The sequence below is a fragment of the Taudactylus pleione genome, unplaced genomic scaffold (assembly GCF_031769625.1).
Source record: "Taudactylus pleione unplaced genomic scaffold, aTauple2 ptg000007l, whole genome shotgun sequence".
In the NCBI taxonomy this organism is placed as follows: Eukaryota; Metazoa; Chordata; class Amphibia; order Anura; family Myobatrachidae; genus Taudactylus; species Taudactylus pleione.
In genome coordinates, this window is record NW_028284410.1 from 19,478,212 (window position 1) to 19,500,576 (window position 22,365).

Genomic DNA, 22,365 nt, shown 5'->3' on the forward strand with positions numbered 1-22,365 from the left:
TTCTCCGATAAAAATAAAATAGAGAAAGATCAAGAACCACTTCCTCCTAGTGCTGAAGCTGCTGCCACTAGTCATGACATAGACGATAACATGCCATCAACGTCGTCTGCCAAGGCCGATGCCCAATGTCATAGTAGAGGGCACATACAATCCCAAATGGCAAAGTTCAGGAAAATGACCTTGAAAAAGACATTTAAATCAGCTGAAGAGAAACGTAAACTTGCCAATATGCCATTTACGACACGGAGTGGCAAGGAACGGCTAAGGTCGATCCCTAGTATGTTCATGACTAGTGGTTCAGCTTCATATGACGATGGAAGCCCTCCTCCCACTAAAAAAATCAAAAGAGTTAAGCTGGCAAAAGCACAGCGAAGACCTTCCCAGCACTGGACTCTTTCCACCATTTGCACGCCCCCTGCAAGTGCTGAAAGGAGCACCCACAGTCCACTTGCTGATATGCAAATTGAAGATGTCACTGTTGAAGTACAACAGGATGAGGATACTGGTGTAGCTGGCGCTGAGGAGGAAGTTGGCGAGGAGGATTCTGATGGTGATGTGGTTTGTTTAAATCAGGCTCCGGGGGAGACAGTTGTTGTCCGTGGGATGAAAAAGCCCATCACGGTCATGCCTGGGCAGAAGACCAAACATTCCACCTCTTTGGTCTGGCAATATTTCTATCCAAATCCGGACAACAACTGTCTTGCCATATGTACCATATGTAAAGGTGAAATAAGTAGGGGTAGGGACGTCAACCACCTAGGAACATCCTCCCTTATACGGCACCTGCAGCGCGTTCATAAAAAGTTACTGTCAAGTTCAGAAACTTTGGCTAAGACCGTAAGCAGTCCAGGGACACCTAAATCCCGTTGTCCTGTTGTATCCAAGCGCCTGCAAACCACACCATCAACTCCCTCCTCGTCAATTTCCTCCTTAGTCAGGATCGGAAGTAGTCCTGCAGGCCATGTCACTGGCATGACTGACTCTCCTATCCGGGATTCCTCCGGAGGATCCTGCATTGCTACGCCTACTGCTGCCGCTGCTGCTGTTGCTGCTGCTGGGAGTCGTTCATCATCCCAGAGAGGAAGTAGGAACACCACTACTTTTACTAAACAATTGACCCTCCAACAGTCCTTAGCGAGGAGGATGAAGTACGACAGCAGTCATCCTGAAGCAAAATGTATAACTGAGGCCTTGACTGCTATGTTGGTGTTAGACGTGCGTCCGGTATCCGCCATTAGTGCAGTGGGATTTAGACAATTGATGGAGGTAGTGTGTACCCGGTTCCAAATCCCGTCTAGATTCCACTTCACTAGGCAGGCGATACCGAGACTGTACAGAAACGTCAGAAAAAGTGTCCTCAGTGTCCTGAAAAATGCCGTTGTACACAATGTCCACTTAACCACGGACATGTGGACAAGTGGAACAGGGCAGACTAAGGACTATATGACTGTGACAGCCCACTGGGTAGATGTATCACCTTACGCAGCAACAGCAGCAGCGTCACCAGTAGCAGCATCTCAGAAACGCCAGCTCGTTACAAGGCAGGCTACGCTGTGTATCACCAGTTTCAGTAAGAGGCACACCGCCGACAACCTCTTAGAGAAACTGAGGGAAATCATCGCCCAGTGGCTTACCCCACTTAGACTCTCCTGGGGATTTGTGATATCTGACAACGCCACCAATATTGTGCGGGCATTACATCTGGGCAAATTCCAGCACGTCCCATGTTTTGCTCACACAATAAACTTGGTGGTGCAGAATTTTCTGAAAAGCGACAGGGGCGTGCAGGAGACCCTTTGGGTGGCCCGAAAAATTTCTGGCCACTTTCGCCATTCAGCGACTGCGTGTCGAAGACTGGAGCGCCAGCAAACACTCTTGAACCTGCCCCGCCATCACCTGAAGCAAGAGGTTGTGACGCGGTGGAACTCAACCCTCTATATGCTTCAGAGGATGGAGGAGCAGCAAAAGGCCATACAAGCCTATACATCCACCTATGACATAAGCAAAGGAGGGGGTATGCACCTGACTCAAGCGCAGTGGAGAATGATTTCCGTGTTGTGCAAGGTTCTCCAGCCCTTCGAACTTGCCACACGTGAAGTCAGTTCAGACACTGCCAGCTTGAGTCAGGTCATTCCCCTCATCAGGCTTTTGCAGAAGCAGCTGGAGAAAGTGAAGGAGGAGCTAAGACGGAGCGATTCCGCTCGGCATGTGGGACTTGTGGATGAAGCCCTTCATTCGCTTTGCCAGGATTCCAGGGTGGTCAATCTGTTGAAATCAGACCACTACATTTTGGCCACCGTGCTCGATCCTAGGTTTAAAGCCTATGTGGTGTCTCTCTTTCCGGCCGACACAAGCCTGCAGAGGTGCAAAGACCTGCTGGTGAACACACTGTCAGCTGAAGCGGAACGTGACACGTCAACGGCTCCTTCTTCATTTTCTCCCGCAACTGGGGCTGCCAGGAAAAAACTTAGGTATCCTAAGCAACCCGCTGGCGGTGATGCAGGGCAGGCAGGACCAAGTTTGGACATCTGGTCCGGACTGAAGGACCTGGCAACAATTTCTGACATGTCTACTGTCACTGCATATGATACTGTCACCATTGACAGAATGGTGGAGGATTACATCGGTGACAGCATCCAAGTAGGCATGTCAGACAGTCCATACTTGTACTGGCAGGAAAAAGAGGCAATTTGGAGGCCCCTGTACAAACTGGCTCTATTTTACCTGAGTTGCCCCCCCTCCAGTGTGTACTCCGAAAGAGTGTTTTGTGCAGCCGGGAACCTTGTCAGCGAAAGGCGTAGGAGGTTGCTTCCACAGAATGTGGAGAAGATTATGTTCATCAAAATGAATTATCAGCTCTTCCAGGGAGACCAGCCTCCAGAAGGTACAGAGGGACCTGTGGTGGTGGATTCAAGTGGGGATGAGTTAATACTTTGTGAGGATGAGGATGTACACACTGAAGAGGGTGAGGAATCGGTGGATGAGGAGGATGAGGATGACATCTTGCCTCCGTAGAGCCAGTTTGTGCAGGGACACATTAATTGCCAGCTTGTTTTGTGGGGGCCCAAACGAACCAATCATTTCAGCCACAGTTGTGTGGCAGACCCTGGCGCTGAAATGATTGGTTTGTTAAAGTGTGCATGTCCTGTTTATACAACATAAGGGTGGGTGGGAGGGCCCAAGGACAATTCCATCTTGCACCTCTTTTTTTTTCTTTGCATTATGTACAGTTTGGGGCCTAGTTTTTCTAACTGCCATCCTGTCTGCCACTGCAGTGTCACTCCTAGATGGGTCATGTGTTTGTGCCGCCCACTCGTGTCGCTTAGCATAGTCATCCAGCTACCTCGGTGCAACCTTTTGGACATAAAAACACTATTGTGAGGTGTGAGGTGTTCAGAATAGACTGGAAATTAGTGGAAATTAAGGTTATTGAGGTTAATAATAGCATAGGAGCAGAAAAACCTACAAATTCTGTGATTTTAGCTGTTTTTATGCTTTTTTTCAAAAAAATACAGATCCAAAACACAAAACCCAGAACCCAAAACACGGAAGGGTGGTTTTGGCAAAACCAATCCAGATCCAAAACACGAAGAAAGATCCAGATCCAAAACCAAAACACGAAAAGTGGCCGGTGCTTACCCCTAGTTCAGACACATCTGCGGTTTTCTTACCACTCTCTGTTACCACCCCAAACGCTGACTACCTATCACTCAGTGAGTGGGTACTCTGTGCATGTCTGATCGCAATGTAATCGCTGTGTGTGCGCAGTGTGGCGTTCGTGCATGCGCATTAGCAAACAATCACTTGATCTGCGTATAAATTGTAATTGCTTCCATCTCTGAATCAGGCCCTGTGTGACATGCTAATTTGTACATTATCATTAAAGTAATCCTCCACCTTTCTATGGATGATTACTGGGGTAAATTTACTAAGAATCGTATCTGGTGAAGATCACTGGGACAAGGGTGAGTTTTTCTTACGCAGGGGCCTATTCATCATCAGACCACATACACAGCGACAGGGGTTACACAGTTAGCTGAGGTCAGATGCAAATACATATTTCTGTACATGGGAGGGATCATTTTACATCCTGTATTTGATATTTTTATATTTTCTTTTAATCTAATAATGCATATTTTGCTATCAGAACAAAAGTTTAAATTGTGAATCAGTGTACCTAATGTACGGGATTGGTTACATGGTCGACAGTGACCATGTCGACATTCATACTGTGGACACCACAATGGTTCAACATGTCGACAGGTACCATTTTGTTGACATCCTCAGAATGTTGACATGTTCACAATGCTTTATATTTACACTGCAATTCAGATTTGAGTTTGGACACACCCCTCCCAAATCTAAGGGGTCTATTTACTAAGCTGTGTTAGGAGATAAAGTTAATGGAGATAAGGAACCAGCCAATCAGCTCCTAACTACCATGTCACAGGCTGAGTTTGAAAAATGGCAGTTAGGAGCTGATTGACTGGTACCTTTTCACTGTTCACTTTATCTCCTAACACAGCTTAGTAAATAGACCCCTAAATGTCTCTGCACACCTTCCCCACCTACAGCATGGTTTTATCAACAGTTACTTGCTCTTTTTTGCTTTACTCCAATCTCAAATCAGCTGCAAATTTGGGCACAAAATAATTCAAATTCAGTATCAGCTATAACTTGTTTAGGTTAAACATATTAGTGTCCATCAAGTAAGTCACAGTTTTAAACAGTAATTAGCGTTTAATCAGTTTTTACTAACACAAGCATACATTCCCCATTTTAAAAGAAACCAAATAAAATGCAAATCTCTCATCACATTTGTTATGATAATACAAAGTGCACACTGCTTGAACTGCTCCTCAGCCAGTCACTGTGATCGCTCTGCGTGGCTAAAGTTATTTAGGGACAAGAGTCCCTCCTGTCGTCAACTAGCTAACATAGCAGCCCTGCTTCTTGGAGTTCCTACCTATCACAATATAAATTCTGAGGGAAAAAAAACATTTGTCTGTTTCTACCTTCCCGGTACCATAGTCCTGCAGTTTCTCCTGCCTGCCTTTTTCAGAAGACAATACAAATCATCAATTGCAGCCATATCAGGTGTGGTAATACCTTCTTAATCCTGCACATACTTGCCCACTCTCCTGAAAGTTACAGGATTCTTCCGAAGAGTATCCATGCACCGGGTAAAGTGGGCAAATCCCCCGCATACAACAGGCCAACCATGAAGTGGGTGGAATGTGGGTGGAGATGATGACGTGATTCACTATGACACGTGGTATGGCCATGCAGGGCCGCCATCAGGGGGGGACTGCCAGGCCTGTAGTCCCAGGCCAGTAGAGAAAGGGGGTCCGGATGTGGATCAATCATTAATTTACGGGTAGCCAGGGAGAAGAAACATTGCAGGCAGCATTCCAAATAAATTGCTGGCCGCGAGCCAATTAGAGCTTGCAGAACGGCAGCCAAGCAGCAGCGGCCGCTCCAGATTGGCTCGCGGCCAATGTCAAATTTAAAATGATGCCGGCGCTGTTTCTTCTCCCTGGCTGTTGATGCAATCCACAACGCTGACATCCAGGCCCGGTTTTCTCCATGCCTGAGTGGCTGCCAGTGACAGGTAATTATACTGACCCTTCCCTGTATCCACTTTATAGTCCAGCCAGCCTTCCCTGTGCTTCACCCCCAGTCCAGCAAGCCAGCCTTCCCTGCACACCCTTCCCAGTCTAGCCTTCCTTGCCTGTCCTTTCCCCCCTCTACTCCATCCAGCCTTCCCAGCCCTGTGCCCCCCCTACTCCAGCCAGCCTTCCCTGCCCTGTGCCCCCCCTAGTCCAGCCAGCCCTGTGCTCCCCCTCTAGTCTAGCCAGCCTTCCCAGCCTTGTGCCCCCCCAGTCCAGCCATTCTTCCCAGCCCTGTGCCCTCCCCTAGTCCAGCCAGCCTTCCCTGCCCTGTGTCCCCCATCCCCCGGGGAGGGAAGCCCTGCCTATTTTGTCAGTACAGGTCCCTATAATTTCTGATGGCAGCCCTGTGGTCATGTACATGCAGCAGCACACAACGTCAGAGGTCGTTGTGTTCTATGAATCTCGTCATCATGGCCCATTCCGCCCACACAAAGCCAGGAATACTGGAAAACCATCAAGGGGATGGTGCTGTGATGACGCATATCATGGTGCTCCGCCTCCATCACACCCTCCGCCCCCCTCTCCCGGACTCAGACTTGCTGAAATCGGTAAATATAATCCTGCTAGGGAGTGCACCAAATTCCAACTTTGACTTGTTATAGGGCAGGCAAGTCAAAGTCGCGGCCCGCGGGCTGCATGTGGCACAAAGAAACATTTTATGTGGCCCAAAAGTGTGGGCCCAAATACATATATTATGTGGCCCAGTCACCCCTGAGCTGAGCTCTGATCGCGGCAGGGGTGACTGGGCCACATAATATTTGTGTTTAAACTTGGAACGCTGGTCTCTGAAGCTATCAGAGACTAAAGAGGCCTCTGATCGCTTCAGAGGCCAGCGCTCCCAGTGATGAAGTTTGCGGGTGACGTCATGACGTCACCCTCGATGTGAGCGGCCTGCCCTGCTGGATCTAGTTAGATCCAGTCAGTGGCAGGCGTCTATGCGGGAGCGGTGCCCAGCGGCCAGCGTGGAGAGGTAAGTTCTGCACAGGGGAGTGGGGTCTGTTCTATACTGGGAGGAGGCACAACATAAGGGGCATTACTGGGGGCACTGCCTAAGAGGCTCTAATACAGGGGGCATTGAATAAGGGACATTACTGGGGGCACTGCGTAAGGGACTCTAATACAGGGGGCATTGCATAATGAGCTCCTATAAAGGGGAGTTGCATAAGGGGCTCTTATACAGGAGGCACTGCATAATGGGCACAGCTACAGTGGCATTGCATAAGGGTCTCTAATACAGGGGCATTGCATAAGGGGCACTACTACAGGGGGCACTGTATTGGTTTTTACTTTTTATTAATAATAACCCTTTCAAAATTGCATATAAGACTTTTTTTATTCTTGTGGCCCACACACTCTTAGACCTTGAATATTCGGCCCGGTTGGTATTTTGAGTTTGGCATGCCTGTTGTAGGGCCTAGATGGTCTCCCAGGTAACTGGTACCTTTCACACGTGCACACACAGGGCCGGCCCAAGCCTACATTTTTTGGTAAGCGAATATAGATTTTGGCGCCCCTTGCCTGTATGATAATTGAGCGATTTAAATTTAGCTTAAATATTGGTCCCGTACTCCAGGCACACCTGATATTAATAACTGTATAGTTTGTAATAATCTAGTTCTATATGGAATAGAAATAGATGTATGGTTTTCGTTTTCAGAAGATTTCCAATATGGCCAGATGTAGCCTTATGGCATTATGGGTAGCAGACAGGTAAAGCTGAGAACATTTTACTTCATGTAAAATGAGCCAAGAGGTGAGGAGAAATGATATAGGTTCTGGCACTACTTTCAGCTCTGTAACACATAGCTACAAATAATGTGAGTAGTGGATAAAGGTGCCCCAGTTATGCCCCAGGTTCAGGATAATAATGTGACAATACATAAGGTGAATCTTTAGATCAAAAGACCAGTTTTATATTAAAAAAACATGTCATGAACACTCATAACAATATTGAAATGTGCAAATTTTTTTTAAAGTTACATAAATTAAGATCAAAATAGCCCCTGTCATATACAAGAAATGCACTAAAAGACATCTAAAAACAGAAGCTATTCTTATAACTACTGTAGTGAATATCAACCAGCATTAGAACACAAAACAAAACAATCTTAGCAATTCTGAAGAATTGTTGTATTTCTAGCCAGGCACCAGAGGTATCACATACTTTCCAACTTTATTATGATAAAATTTTTCAGTGAAAGTTATAGGGCTCTATTTATTAACATTATTTTTACTAAAATAAAGTGAAAAGGGTGGCAATTGGAGTAGAATTCGTAAAATTCTACTCCAACCCCTAAGTATCACTTATTTTTAGTAATCAGATCGCATTTCCCATAATTGTAATGGGAAATGTGATCAATTATATAATGAATATGGTTCTACAGTGCATACTATCCGCTTTAAATTGAGGGTATTCATATCAAAAATGTTGGAAGGGTTAAGGAATTACAGCTGTTTAATATGTAGCCCCTCATTTCAAAAGGACCAAAAGTAATAATTTAATGGACAGGTGGGAGCAAGGAGGTTGTTAGGGCTAGTGCTGGGGTTAGGGAGAGGGGGCAGGATAGCAGCTGGCCAGACCTGGTGGTAGGGAGGGGGCAAGTGTAGATAGCAGCTGGGTGCACACAATGTGCACTGTGACAGCATGTCCACCCCCCTTACAATATGTGTCAGCATCGCCCCTTTACAGTCAAAAATTGTGACAGCTCCCCTCCCCTATACACCCTACCCACACACAGACACAAACACACACACACACACACACACACACACAGGAGTGACAGCATACCCTCCCCCTTCATACACAAATTGTGACACCATATCCCCTTACACCAGGCATGTCAAACTCAAAATACCAACCAAGCCGAATATTCAAGGTCTAAGTGTGTGGGCCACATACAAAAAAAAAAAAAAAAAAGTGTTATACGGTATGCAATTTTGAAAGGTTTATTATTAATAAAAACCAATGCAGTGTCCCCTGTAGTAGTGCCCCTTATGCAATTCTCCCCTGTATTAGAGACCCGTATGCAATTCCCCCTTGAATTAGAGCCCCTTATGTAATGCCCCCTGAATTTGTGCCCATTATGCAGTGCCCCCAGTAATGCCCCTTATGCAGAGCCCCCAGTGATGTCCCCAGTAGTTCCCCTTATGTAGAGCCCCCATTAATGACCCCTATACGGTCACAGATACACTGACAGTTTTATATCAACTTACCAGCCAGGCAGCCCTGAGCCAGGAGGGATGTGGTTAGATAACCTCCCCGAATCCTGGTGACGGCGTCTGGAGGCCCAGGCGGGTGGTTCTGCCTCTCCAGCCCACAGAAAAATAATGCTTAAAGAAAGATGGGCGCTGGGGCGCCAATATATCTACTCCGTCCGAGTCCTGACTCCTGTCCAAGCGCGGGCCGTGGCTCCCATCCCAGCCTCCAGCACCGCACTCCCGTCCCAGCCTTCACCTCCGCGCTCCCGTCCCAGCCTTTAGCACTGCATCTGCACTCCTGCCCCAGCCTTCACCACAGCTCTCCCGCCCCAGCCTTCACCACAGCTCTCCCGTCCCAGCCTTCAGAACCACGCTCCTACCCTAGGGCGATGTGCCTGCGGCCTTGCGGCGTTACGTCATGATGTCGCGTCGCTGCATACTAACCATCAGACGGCCACCCATTAGAACCGCGGTGCAGTTGTGTCACAGTGACACCGTCTGCCCGTGGTCAGCCCCTCTGCTGCTGGCTAAGTTAGTAAATTAATAAATCAGCATGGTCGCTGCACCCTTCACTGTGTGGCGCCCTACTCGGCCGCGTACCATGCGTAACCATAGAACCGGCCCTGCGTGCACAAGTACATGGATTTAGGTGCATTTAAAAACTTAGGAACGTTTACACGTCACAGCAAATACACATAATTAACAATGTATTTATATTTATAAAACTATACATTTATAAATGTGAAATGTTATTAGGGGGTCTATTTACTAAACCTTGGATGGAGATAAAGTAAACGGAGATAAATTCCCAACTAATCAGCTCCTAACTGACATTTTTCAAACACAGCCTGTGTCATGGCAGTTAGGAGCTGATTGGTTGAGACTTTCTTTTTTTTTTATACAGGTTTGCAGGATGACACAGGGTTAGTGCAGCAGGTATGTACAATGGGTACACAGTACACATATAATTTATGTACCAGATCCAGCCCGGAATGTATGGAGCAGCACAGGTGGTAAGCATATAAATAGGAGCACACACCTGTGTTTATGCATACAATGGTGGCAGTGGAGTATGCACACACTAGCTCATATATAGTAGGTGTGTCCTCTCACTCCCAAGGACAAAGCTAAGAAGCAGTATGGCCATGCAGGCGCGCAGTAGCACACAATGTCGGCAGTCGCACCTCCGTCAGTCCAAGGTTCTAGTGGCATTGGGCATAGACAGTCCAGGGCATGCTCTCTGAACAAAAACTGGGCATCTATTGCTTTTTTGGAGAAGTGACAGAGACTTTGAAATGGGTCATGAATAAGGTGCAAACTGAAACACCCGTGTTCCCACTCAAGAGGTAGAGAAGCTCTGTGGAGAACAGTCCTCTCTTTCAGGAAAAGTGTAGTTGCTATATGTGTGATAGGACAAAGATAGAATAAGGTTGGGGGAGAGTGTCTGAGCTGCATTGTGTATGTGGGAAAGGAACTGAGCAGCAGTGGGTAGGTGTGGTATGAAGAGAGACTGTTTCATGTGAAGTGATTATGGGGTCTATTTATCAAGCAGTGAAAAGCGTGGAGAAGTGGACCAGTGGAGAAGTTTCCCATAGCAACCAATCAGCTCCTACCTATTATTTTATAGACTGTACTTGATAAATGCTACTTCGAAGCTGAGGGCAACTTCTCCACTGGTCCACTTCTTAACACTTCTCACTGTATGCTCCTTGCTTTGGAAGGTATCTGGACTGCATGCGTTGAGTGGTAGAGTATTAGTGTCTGATAATATGAGAGCAGAATAACTTGTATAATAGGCTGGATGATATTTTTTGGACTAAACAATCTATCTCCTAATTGCTTCACACTCACTAGTTGGGATCCAGTTAATTATTTGCAAGTCTCTCTTGTTACATTTCACAATTGGAAATAGAAATAGCACTAGCTTTTGCCAGCACATGTCTGTAGCTAAAACATGTATTTTCAAGTAAAAATAGCTGCTTTGAAAGTTGAATGCTGCAGGAGCTGTACAACAAACAGAGGGGATTCAGGATGATTTATCTAGGATGTGTGGTAACAATGTAGATTGCATTTTGGCTTATTCAATCACATACGAACATAACACAATAGCATAGAGAGCCTAAATAACCAATCAGACACTACACATTAGATTATTATTTATGTATTACCAGTTATTTATATAGCACACACATATTCCACAGCTCTTTACAGAGAGTATTTGGTCATTCACATCAGTCCCTGCCCCAATGGAGCTTACACTCTATATTCCCTACAATATGTAAACACAAATACTTGGGATCATTTTTTTGTCAATAGCCGATAAACCTAAAAGTTTATTTTTGGAGTGTGGTTGGAAATCAGAGCACAGGGAGGAAACCCACACAAGCATTGGTGGGAATCTAAATTATAATAGTAAATGTCTAATTGATTGTAATGGGTTACAGTACATTTCTGCACTTTGAACTATAATTAAATAAGCAAGAATTATATCCTGCAGCAGTGGGTGTACAGAAAATATATCTTGGGGAAGGAGGGGGACGGTCTGCAGGGATTACTCAAGAGTGGTCTTTCCAGCACCAAATATTCCCTGATGAGATATTTATCTTTCATGAGGAGACAGACACTCTATGAAGTTTATATTTCTGTATACAAAATAGTAGCAAAATTCTCTTCTAGTTAATATGCCATTGTCACACCATGAACTGGACATGTCACCAAGCCCTCTGTCCCTATCATTGCATCATTTGAATTCTAAAAGAGTCTTCACGTTTAATTAATCTAAACCCACTACCAGCAGGACAGAATCTTTCACTTGCTCCACGACCGTTCTAAAGCGCTCCAGTTTGAATCCTGCTCTTTCCTAATTTTGTGCCGTTTTCATCTGCTTTTGGATCATCTGAAGAGCTATAAAAAGCCTACGCCTCCTTCTAACCCCATTAGGATGAAAGCTTCGGATTTTATTATTCATGTTTAATAGGAGGAAGCTGAAATTCCCCCAGGAAGTGCAAAAAAAGGTAGTTTTTGATGTCTCAGATACAGAGACGTTACTGCAAAGACATGATGTGAGTAGGCAGTGAAACACATAAGACACAAGCGGAAATAAAGAATTGCTGTATCTTGTTTCATAAAGCAAGTATTCACAAACACGGTTATTTCAGTACAGGTAATACATTTATCCTCTGGGGAAAAAACATGTTTGTTTTTTGCCTGGAATATTGAGAAGTGTGGCATTGATGCAGTAAACAGTCGCAAGAGAGAAAAATGACAATATGTGCATAGATTTATTTTTATTTAATTTTATCCACTTAACTTGGAAATAAAATATGTGGTGGATTCTATTATTTCGGAAAGGATCTATCTGGTAAAGTACAAACAAGAAAAAAAAAATCCAGAACAAACACAACTGTACTAAAAAGTAGAAAGGTAAAATGTGCTACTATTGTGGCCTATATTACAGCAAACCAAAATAATCAATGTATAAAAAGAGTTCCATTTCAGACTATACTCAAGTAGGACTGAAATCTCTGTCCCCCAGCAGCACATCACCCGGCCTCTCCTCACTTGTCACTGCTAGCATCCTCAGTTTAGCACATAAAAATTATTTTACCATTTAACCCAGGAAAGCAGCTATATTAAAAAAAAGTCTGAATTATGGGGCTGATTCAGACCCGCTCGCAAGCGGGTCAATGTTTACCCCCTGCGCATGTGCTGCCTCCGGCGTATGCATGCGCGAGAGCCGGCCAGCGACGGGCGCTCCGTAGCTATGGATCTCGCACTAAAACGGGGCGGCTGTCGATTGTGATTGACAGCTCGCCCCGTTTCGTAGGCGGGCAGGGGGGGTGGCTGGACAAACGGAGGCGTCTCAAGGGGCGGACCTACTGACATCATTAGTGGTGTTAGTAGGTGGACTTCCTGCACTATTAAAGCAGGAAGTCACATGGGGCTTGCGATGGACGAGACCCTACCACAAAGGTCTTGTCGGAAGCCCAATGGTCGCGACCATCACCTGGCCGCTCGGAAAAGCTGTGGGTGGTCACTCACAGCTTAGCGAGCGGCCAGGAGGCCGGCTCAAAAAAAAAATGCTGCCCTGGTTCAGAGCGAGCGCTCTGAAAGAGCGCCCGGCTCTGAATCAGGGCCTATGCCGAAGGCAGCTCGCAGGGCTGAAGGGCATTTTTTTTTTTACCAGCCTTCTGGCCGCTCGCTAAGCTGTGGGTGACCACCCACAGCTTTAGCGAGCGGCCAGGTGATGGTCGCGATGGTCCCGACCATCGGGCTTGCAACGAGTCCCTTGTGGTAGGGTCTCATCTGCCACAAGCCCCAGTGAGCTTCCGGCTCTAATAGAGCCGGAAGCTCACTACTGACATCACTCGTGATGTCAGTAGGACCGTCCTCAAACAGTGCGCGTACGCACTGCACGGCCATCAACCCGCTTGCGAGCGGGTCTGAATCAGGCCCTATGTCCCTTATGCCCTAACAATACTTTAAAGTTTAAATAATTGTTTAAAAAAAAAAATACAGTTTCGTATACCTCCAATTGCAATTTTTGTGCCATCAAAGTACAGTGTTAATACATGGATACATGCTTTCAAGTTGCCATGTTCAACTGAAACAACTAAAGATGGTAAAGTAGAAAAAATAAGCAATAACAAAATGTTTGTTGTATTTTCTCTATCGGAGAATTCACAATGTAAAGCAGACACAGTGAAGATTATAACTAATTAATTTCTTTACTATTTCTATAATTTAAGAATCAATTTAGCCACACAAAATAATAAAATCACATATCATAGTAACATTTAATAATGCTGTCAATATGGTGCACAATAATTTGCAAAAAAAACAGCCACAAATAGCTTGAAGGTAGCCCCTTTTTGCTCCCCACTCTTCAACTATCTGCTCAGATGTGCAGCCCTTTCATGGGATCTTCCAAAGGGATGTCCACTGTTACCTTTATAGAAGTGCCAGTTGTCTGTGTCTGCTGATATGGAGCAGTGTCAGCATAGAACTGAACTGAACACCTCTTGGCTATTAAAGCAATTAGGATGTGGCATGTGTAGTGTATGTGGTGCATGATTAGATTTCCTGCGGATCATATTACATACCCTCGGGGGCAGGCAATGTGAAACACACACCCATCATACTAACAGCACTATGCTGTCAGTGTCATACTAATGGTTCAGTTTAGGCAGCAGTGAGTGGACTCATACAAAAGAGATACATGGAGAGCAGATCATTAAAAAGTTTTTTTTTTCCTGTTGATGCACTTACAATGTATTTAACATAACACTCCAGTTTATGGTCTCAATTATAACTAAGTAAAAACTAAATACTTTACAGATCAATAATTTTAAATAATATACTACTGACATTTAAAAGACTTATTTCATTTGGTAAATGAATTCAATAAATTTGAGCGACTCTAATGTACATTGTATATACTGCAACTTTGGACATTTGTATAATTTCTAATTAACCATTTGTTGTTAATTTTGTACAGTAGTACAGTGTTTTTTTTTATTTTATTTATTACTGTATCAGAAGTTTGAATATATTGTGATGTACTTTCACAAGTACTCTCTGTGTGTGACACCTCTTTTGAGTCCTAAATATCAGGATTATCACACAATATTAGAGACTGTTAGCAAGTATGCAGTGACATCACTGAGACACTTCACTACTAAATGCCGACCGCCAGCTTCCCGGCTGTCTAATCCCGGCAAGGTAATAATGACAGGCATCGAAATCCCGACGCCTGTCATTAGACCTACGTCGGGAGCCCGACGCCTGGCATAACAAACGAAGGTAAGCCAGGCGTGGACAACCACGGGGAGGAGGGTTAGGTTTTAGGGCTCCCGGGGGGACTTAGGAATAGGCATCCCCCGGGAGGGTTAGGTATAGGCTAGGGGAAGGGGGGGTTAGGGTTAGGCACCCCCGGGGTGGGAGGTTAGGGTTAGGCACCCCCGGGGGGAGGATAGGTTTAGGCACCCCCCCAGGAGACTTAGGTTCAGGCTGCGGGGAAGGGGAGGTTAGGTTTAGGCACTTGGAGGGGGGTTAGGGTTAGGCACTTGGGGGGGGAAGTTGTGGTTAGGCACCCCTAAAGAAGAGTTAGGGTAGGGAATTAGGTTAGCGATAATTACCTAATTTGCAGTCGGGATCTTCACCTCTGCCGGGCTTCCGCTGTCGGGATTTGAACCGTTGGCCATGCAGCTGGCCCTAATACCTACTACACCCTCATAAGTCACTGGTTTCTTGAAAATAACAGCAGACTTTCTTATGAATATTGGAGCCAACCATAAAATTGCAGATTTCACTGTATAAAAGTGACAGATGCACTGGTTAAAATGGATACTGGATAAAATACAATTTCAAGGGCTTTATATTCTTCTGTGTTAAGTTCAGAAATTTAGTAGACACATTATTGAAAATTGAGGTTATATATTGTGTCAACTTTATTTTTGTGCTTAACAAAGTCTGTCCAGCATTGTATTCCTTTGCTGCAAGTTTCAGTTAGGTGGGTTATGCTGGGTACTAGAGATGAGCGGGTTCAGTTTCCTGGAAATATAACCCACCTGAACATACCTTAACCAAGAAGATCCGAGCTGCTGCTCAGATCTCCGCGCCATTTTCAGATTTGGAAACGAGGCGCAACGTCATCTTCCCGGTGTCGGATCTCGTAATTTAGTGCCATTTGTCACAGGACTGCCAGCGGGGAAGAAGGGTAGGCCAATTAGCTTAGCTAGTGACAGTTAGAGAGACAGTTAGCATCAGGACAGGTTTAGTATCTTTGATGGGCAGTGGCATCCACATTAATGGCAGTCCCCTAGATAAAACTGGCCGAGCTTGTTTTTTCAATGGGCAGTCAATGTTTTTTTTTTCATAGTGCAGGAACATTATTTAATATCTTATATATAAAATGAATTGGTCTGTTTGTTTGTTTGTCTGGTTATGCATTTGAACACCCCTGCACCGACTGGGATGAAACCAATGTGAGGTGGTCCAGCTGGATCCTAGCCAGGTTTTAGGGGGTTAGGGTCCCGGTTGGACCTCCCATTGGTGTACATTGGGCAGAACTTTGAACCGTGAAGCCTGTTCTATGCCTTTCACTGGATGGATTTGGACGAAAACTTCAGAGTGGTAACATTTTATATCAAAAGACATACTAGGGGGTTGAGGTCCCGGTCGGACATCCTGTTGGTGTACGCTGGGCAAAACTTTGAACCGGGGAGCCTATTCTGGGCCTTCCACTGGATGGATGTGGATGAAAACTTCACAGAGGGGTGGCAATTGGTCTGGGATGCCTAATGGAGTGGTTGGGGTCTTGGTCATACCTCACAGTGGAGAGTGCCAGGCAGAACTTTGGCCCAGGGAGCCTTTTCTGGGCCTTTTAGTGGATGGATTTGGATGACATCACATAATAAAACTCAGGCATGCCGGGCACTTCAGCTAGTTACTAATAATTAATATTACTTGTGTGTGGCTTAAAAAAAATTTTTTTTTGTAATAAAAACTTTAGGCCGTGATACTGAGTCTGTGACATATAACAGTCAGTCACCGCTTATACTATCTGCGTAGGGTGTCACAGTCTGTGGGCATGCTTTTTATCTTTAAAAAATATATATTTTTGGGGATAAAAACTTGAGGTCGTGATACTGTGTCTGTGATATATAACAGTCAGTAGGTCAACCGTTTATACTATATGTGCAGTGTGTTGCAGTTGGTGGGCACGTCTTTTTGTTAAAAAAAAAACAAACAATTATATGTGTTTTTGGGAAAAAATGTAGGTGTCGATATCAATCGATAATACAGCAGGAGCAGCAATCAAGAACTAGCGCTGCAGCTACTGCCACCACCAGTCATCATGATGATACCGCTTCAACATCATCTACTAAAGCCAATGCTCAAGGGCATAGAGGCTTTCAGTCAGGACATCTATAATAAAAAAAATATTTTACTACATTGCTAAATAGAAAATCAACTTTAATAAAAGGACAGTTTTCAGCATAAATTGCCAACATGCCATACACCATAGGCAGTGGTGTTACGGTTCTTGCATGGTTATGTAAGACCTGTAGAGTCAAGGTAGGATCTTCCACCAATAACAGCCACCCTTAGTGATCTATACGTAGACCGGTACTTAGGTGGCCATCTGGATTTAAGCCTCCAACAGTAGAGGCTTACACAACAGACGAGAGACCGCAGGATTGCTGACTAGAAATAAGGCAGAGCTGAGGAGTGGCAGTCCTTCCACTACTGGAACTAGCTGGAGTGAGGCTGCAGGCAGATGATTATTTCTACAGATGTGAAGGACAAGGCTCACTAGCAGCGACAGATGATGAAGGTCTCAGGTAGGTCTTGGGACTATGGTGCAGCTAGGTTATTAGGCAACAAGCGGCTAGACAATGAATACAAGCTGCGGAGCAGGAGTGACCTGGACTGTGATACTGCAGGATTTACAGACAAGGACTAGACAGGCAAGACAACCGATGCAGCAGGGCCGCATGACAGGACATACAGGAAATGCACTATAATATGGCTGTGCCACTGGCTGCAGTAACAGACTAGGTTCAAGGTGTGGCCTTGCGGGCCAAGGTGCGACAGGAACAACAGTGCGGCCTTGAGGGCTAAAGTGTGACAGGAACAACACGGTGTGGCCTTGAGGGCCAAGGTGCAAGAGCAACAACACGGTGCAGCCGTGATGGCCGAGGTACGACAAGGCACTGACTGAGCAGTAGGTAAACTCAGACGTGGTTGGAGCAGAGGTTGGAGGCAATGAGGTAGAGAACACTGCTGGCTTGAATTGGCTGGATACAACAAAAGACGAATGATTCCGCACAGAACAATTTCTTCTTAATAAATAAACCAACCGTATATCATTACTGGGTAAATTGTATCATTAAGATTTGTTGGTGGTGCTCCCAAAGCTCAGGATTATATGTGCAAAGACAAGAAAAGAAAGAAAGTAGAGCTAGTCACTGGGGCACTCTTATGAATAATTTGATGTTTAAATAAAACATTACTTTTAATATTTATCGATAAAATAATAAGGCACCATACATTCTATCCACAAAATACAGATGATATAGTCATAATCATCTACTGTTGTGTAACGGCGAAATATTAATAAATCTCTATATCAATGGGTACAACGAGGTATTGATAGTTGAACAAATAAAATTAAACACATAATAGGTTTTGCTGCTCTGCCTGTCCATGGAAATCCCAAGCATCCTCTTTTAACCTACAGCACCTGGTATTCCCAGGAGGTCTCCCATCCAAGTACTAGCCAGGCCTATCACTGGTTAGCTGCCAAGATCAGACGAGATTGGGCAATCATGTGTTGTAAGGCTGTAGGTATAATAATAATGGGTTGCAACAGCACTAGGTCAGAGTAGTAACCATAAATGTAGGGCTATCTTAGTGGATAGTCCATTTATTGTTTAAAATATAGTGTTCAAAGAAAGTGTTGCATAGGCACACCTCATTGTTACACGTACATACTTCAAATAGTATTATCCATATAGGTGATATAGTGTGTAACACAAGATAAATGAATAAATAATTATCAAACAAAAGCTATTCAATTATATTCATAACTTGTAATAGTCAATACATTGGTGTAACATATACCACTTTCGATAGATAAAAACTCACAATGAGATGCTATATGGTTGGTTCTGTAGTGTAATGAAAATTACATAGTTGTATTGAATAATATATTCAATTATTGGATTTGAGTTTAAAGAACAAATCTCAAATGGTAGATCCTCATACACATATCACAATCGATGGTCAAATGATAATGATGTGACATACAAGATGAAATACATTGATGTTAAATTGAATAGTGACTCATTAAATCACCCACCAATCAAATGTGTGTTATCAGATAACAAAATGACCATAACAGATTATCATAATTTGTAGTAATACAATATCACATTAATATAGCATACATAAGTGGTACTGTGGGACAATGCTTTACTCATTTAAGATGTATAGATATGACATTATGGCGCACTACATCTACCAGAATGCACCTGGATTAAATGAATTATGCGATTGGCCCGTTGGTCTGATCACATGTCCCCTCCCTACCAAGGAGATGGGCGAATTTTCATCTTCTTAGTAATCTTCTATTAACGAATTACAGCTGGACACTATGGGAGGGATTTTTTAACCTTTTTATAGTGACGGTCTGATCTTAATCTATTATGCATGAGGTGAACAAGCCCTCATTTGGGCGAAATGCGCGTCCTGTGTTATACAATTTTGCTAGGAGAATCAGTCTGTGCACGGATCGGACTCCTGGCTATCTCAGCTTTGGGATTGGTATTGTATGAATACTCCAATGTGGTCTGGGACCCCAGTATTTATGTTCTTTATTTTCAGTTTTTATACATCTTAAATGAGGAAAGCATTGTCCCACAGTACCACTTATGTATGCTATATTAATGTGATATTGTATTACTACAAATTATGATCATCTGTTATGGTCATTTTGTTATCTGATAACACACATTTGGTTGGTGGATTGGTGGGTGATTTAATGAGTCACTATTCAATTTAACATCAATGTATTTCATCTTGTATGTCACATCATTATCATTTGACCATCGATTGTGATGTGTATGAGGATCTACCATTTGAGATTTGTTCTTTAAACTCAAATCCAATAATTGAATATATTATTCAATACAACTATGTAATTTTCATTACACTACAGAACCAACCATATAGCATCTCATTGTGAGTTTTTATCTATCGAAAGTGGTATATGTTACACCAATGTATTGACTATTACAAGGTTATGAATATAATTGAATAGCTTTTGTTTGATAATTATTTATTCATTTATCTTGTGTTACACGCTATATCACCTATATGGATAATACTATTTGAAGTATGTACGTGTAACAATGAGGTGTGCCTATGCAACACTTTCTTTGAACACTATATTTTAAACAATAAATGGACTATCCACTAAGATAGCCCTACATTTATGGTTACTACTCTGACCTAGTGCTGTTGCAACCCATTATTATTATTATACCTACAGCCTTACATCACATGATTGCCCAATCTCTTCTGATCTTGGCAGCTAACCAGTGATAGGCCTGGCCAGCACTTGGATGGGAGACCTCCTGGGAATACCAGGTGCTGTAGGTTAAAAGAGGATGTTTGGGATTTCCATGCACAGGCAGAGCAGCAAAACCTATTATGTGTTTAATTTTATTTGTTCAACTATCAATACCTCGTTGTACCCATTGATATAGAGATTTATTAATATTTCGCCGTTACACAACAGTAGATAATTATGACTATATCATCTGTATTTTGTGGATAGAATGTATGGTGCCTTATTATTTTATCGATAAATATTAAAAGTAATGTTTTATTTAAACATCCAATTATTCATAAGAGTGCCCCAGTGACTAACTCTACTTTCTTTCTTTTCTTGTCTTTGAATTGGCTGGATACAGACTGACGTGGCTTGACTAGGCTGCGGTATGGAAATGCCACAGTGGAGAGGTAGGCCGTGGATGCAGAAGTCCAAACAGCAAGGATGTGAGCAGATGGAACCACAACAGATGACTCACAGGCGACTTCTGATCAGGCAGACAGGCACGGAACACAGGAGAAATAATCTTAGCACACAGGAACTGCAGAACAAGGTAAGACGGGATAGAACTGTTCTGAGCAGAGGGACCAACCAGGGGTGTTTCTAGAGAGGAGGGGGCCCGTGTGCAGTCCCCGACATGGGCCCCTCCTCTCCGCCCGGCAGCTCACTGAGCTGTGCGCAGCCAGCGCCAGGGTTATAGACTCTGGCCACTAGAGTGTGCCCAGAGTCTATAGTGTATGCAGAAGGTCACCGGGAAAATGGCCGTGGTGGCCATTTTCCCTGTACTGCGCATGCGCAAATGATGGGAAAATGGCCACCGTGGCCATTTTCCAGTCAGTTTACAGTGCCGGATGCCCACGCCGACGTGGGACTCCGGAGAGGTAAGTAATATTATGGGTGCAGGGTGTGCGGTGTGGGGCCCCCCTGGACCCAGGGGTCCATGTTCCCTACACAGCCTGCACCAATTATAGATACACCCCTGGGACAAACACATACTCCGGAAGTCAGACAATATCACCAGCTGGAAGTGTAGGGCTGGCTGTAATATTTCAGAAGCAGGAACCAATCAGAGCAATCCCTGCAGAAACTCTCCCTAATGACAGGATAGTATGCAGCTGAGCTCTGCACACAAACTGACAGGCAGAAATGCAGCAATAAGCTGCACACAGACACAGACAGTTCCAGCTACCTGCAAGTGCCAGAACTGGAATCAAGGCAAGATGCAGTGTCCCAGCACCTAATACGGCCGGGACCTGCCACCAAGTTGACCTGCTTCCGCGGATCATACCAAGTGGCATAGAAAAGGCTTAGGCCTTTTCCTTTATTTCTGAATGGTGGCTCTGAAACTGCTGACAGTCAGGAATCTTCTTCTGCCTCACATGATGATGCAAAATGGTCTCACTCTAGAAGAGAAAAATTAAAACCAGAATAACAGTGGTGAATAAAACCACTAAACATAGTAGAAGAAACTGTGTGTTGTTCATAAACATCACATTCCCCGAGGAAAGTCTAAGGGGTAAATATACCCCGTGAGTGCTATATGTGAGTCTGACCTTTCTGATACGGTCCTAGTAGAGAAGCCTTCTTCCTGAAATGTCTGCACCCTCTGCATATGTGGGGAGGAACAGCACAAGTCAAGAAGAGGCTGACCTAGATATTAAGGATGCTATGGTGGAAGTGCAACAGGATGAGGGGGATATTTGTGTAGATGATGCAGATGCTAATGAGGATGATGAGTATGTTGATGATAAGGATGTTGTTTGTGTAAGTGAGGCACCAGTGGAAGCAGTTCTTGCATTTGATAAGAAGAAGGCCATTGTCATGCCTGGGCATAAGATTAAAAAATCCACCTCTTATGTGTAAAATTATTGTTGCCCAAATCCGGACAAAAATTGTCTCACCATCTGTAGAGTTTGTAAAGTCACAGGGCCTGATTCAGCATGGATCGATATTCTGCTTATACGCACGCAATGCATGTTGCTAATGTCAGCGGTGATATGTAAATGTTTGCATTCGCATTGCGATCGCAGCCTAACATAAGGATGCCCACTTCCCCTTACTCACATCCGTATACTTTGACAACATAGCTAAACATTCACCAACATTAGTAACATCAGACCCATACACACAGTGAATGCAGGTCAGATCTCACTCAGGAATTGCTTACTTCAGCAGACGCTATGAGGCCTCAGGCGGCTTCTGGTATCACAGTGGATAATTTATGCAGGCCCAATTTAGCCTCTGCGATCGCAGTCCTGATCATAGTGGCTAGTTTGCACACATGCACTGCGATGCATATGCAGTACGCAACAATCGGCCAATTGCGTGCATATAAGCAACTGCTTTCCTTGCTGAATCAGGCCCACAGATAGTAGA

General features: G+C 44.3%; 1 pseudogene; it reads right to left on the reverse strand.

Moving 5' to 3' along the window:
- Positions 1-18,105: 18,105 nt before the first annotated feature.
- LOC148542940 (5S ribosomal RNA) lies at positions 18,106-18,223 on the reverse strand (annotated as a pseudogene).
- Between the last annotated feature and the right edge of the window lie 4,142 nt (positions 18,224-22,365).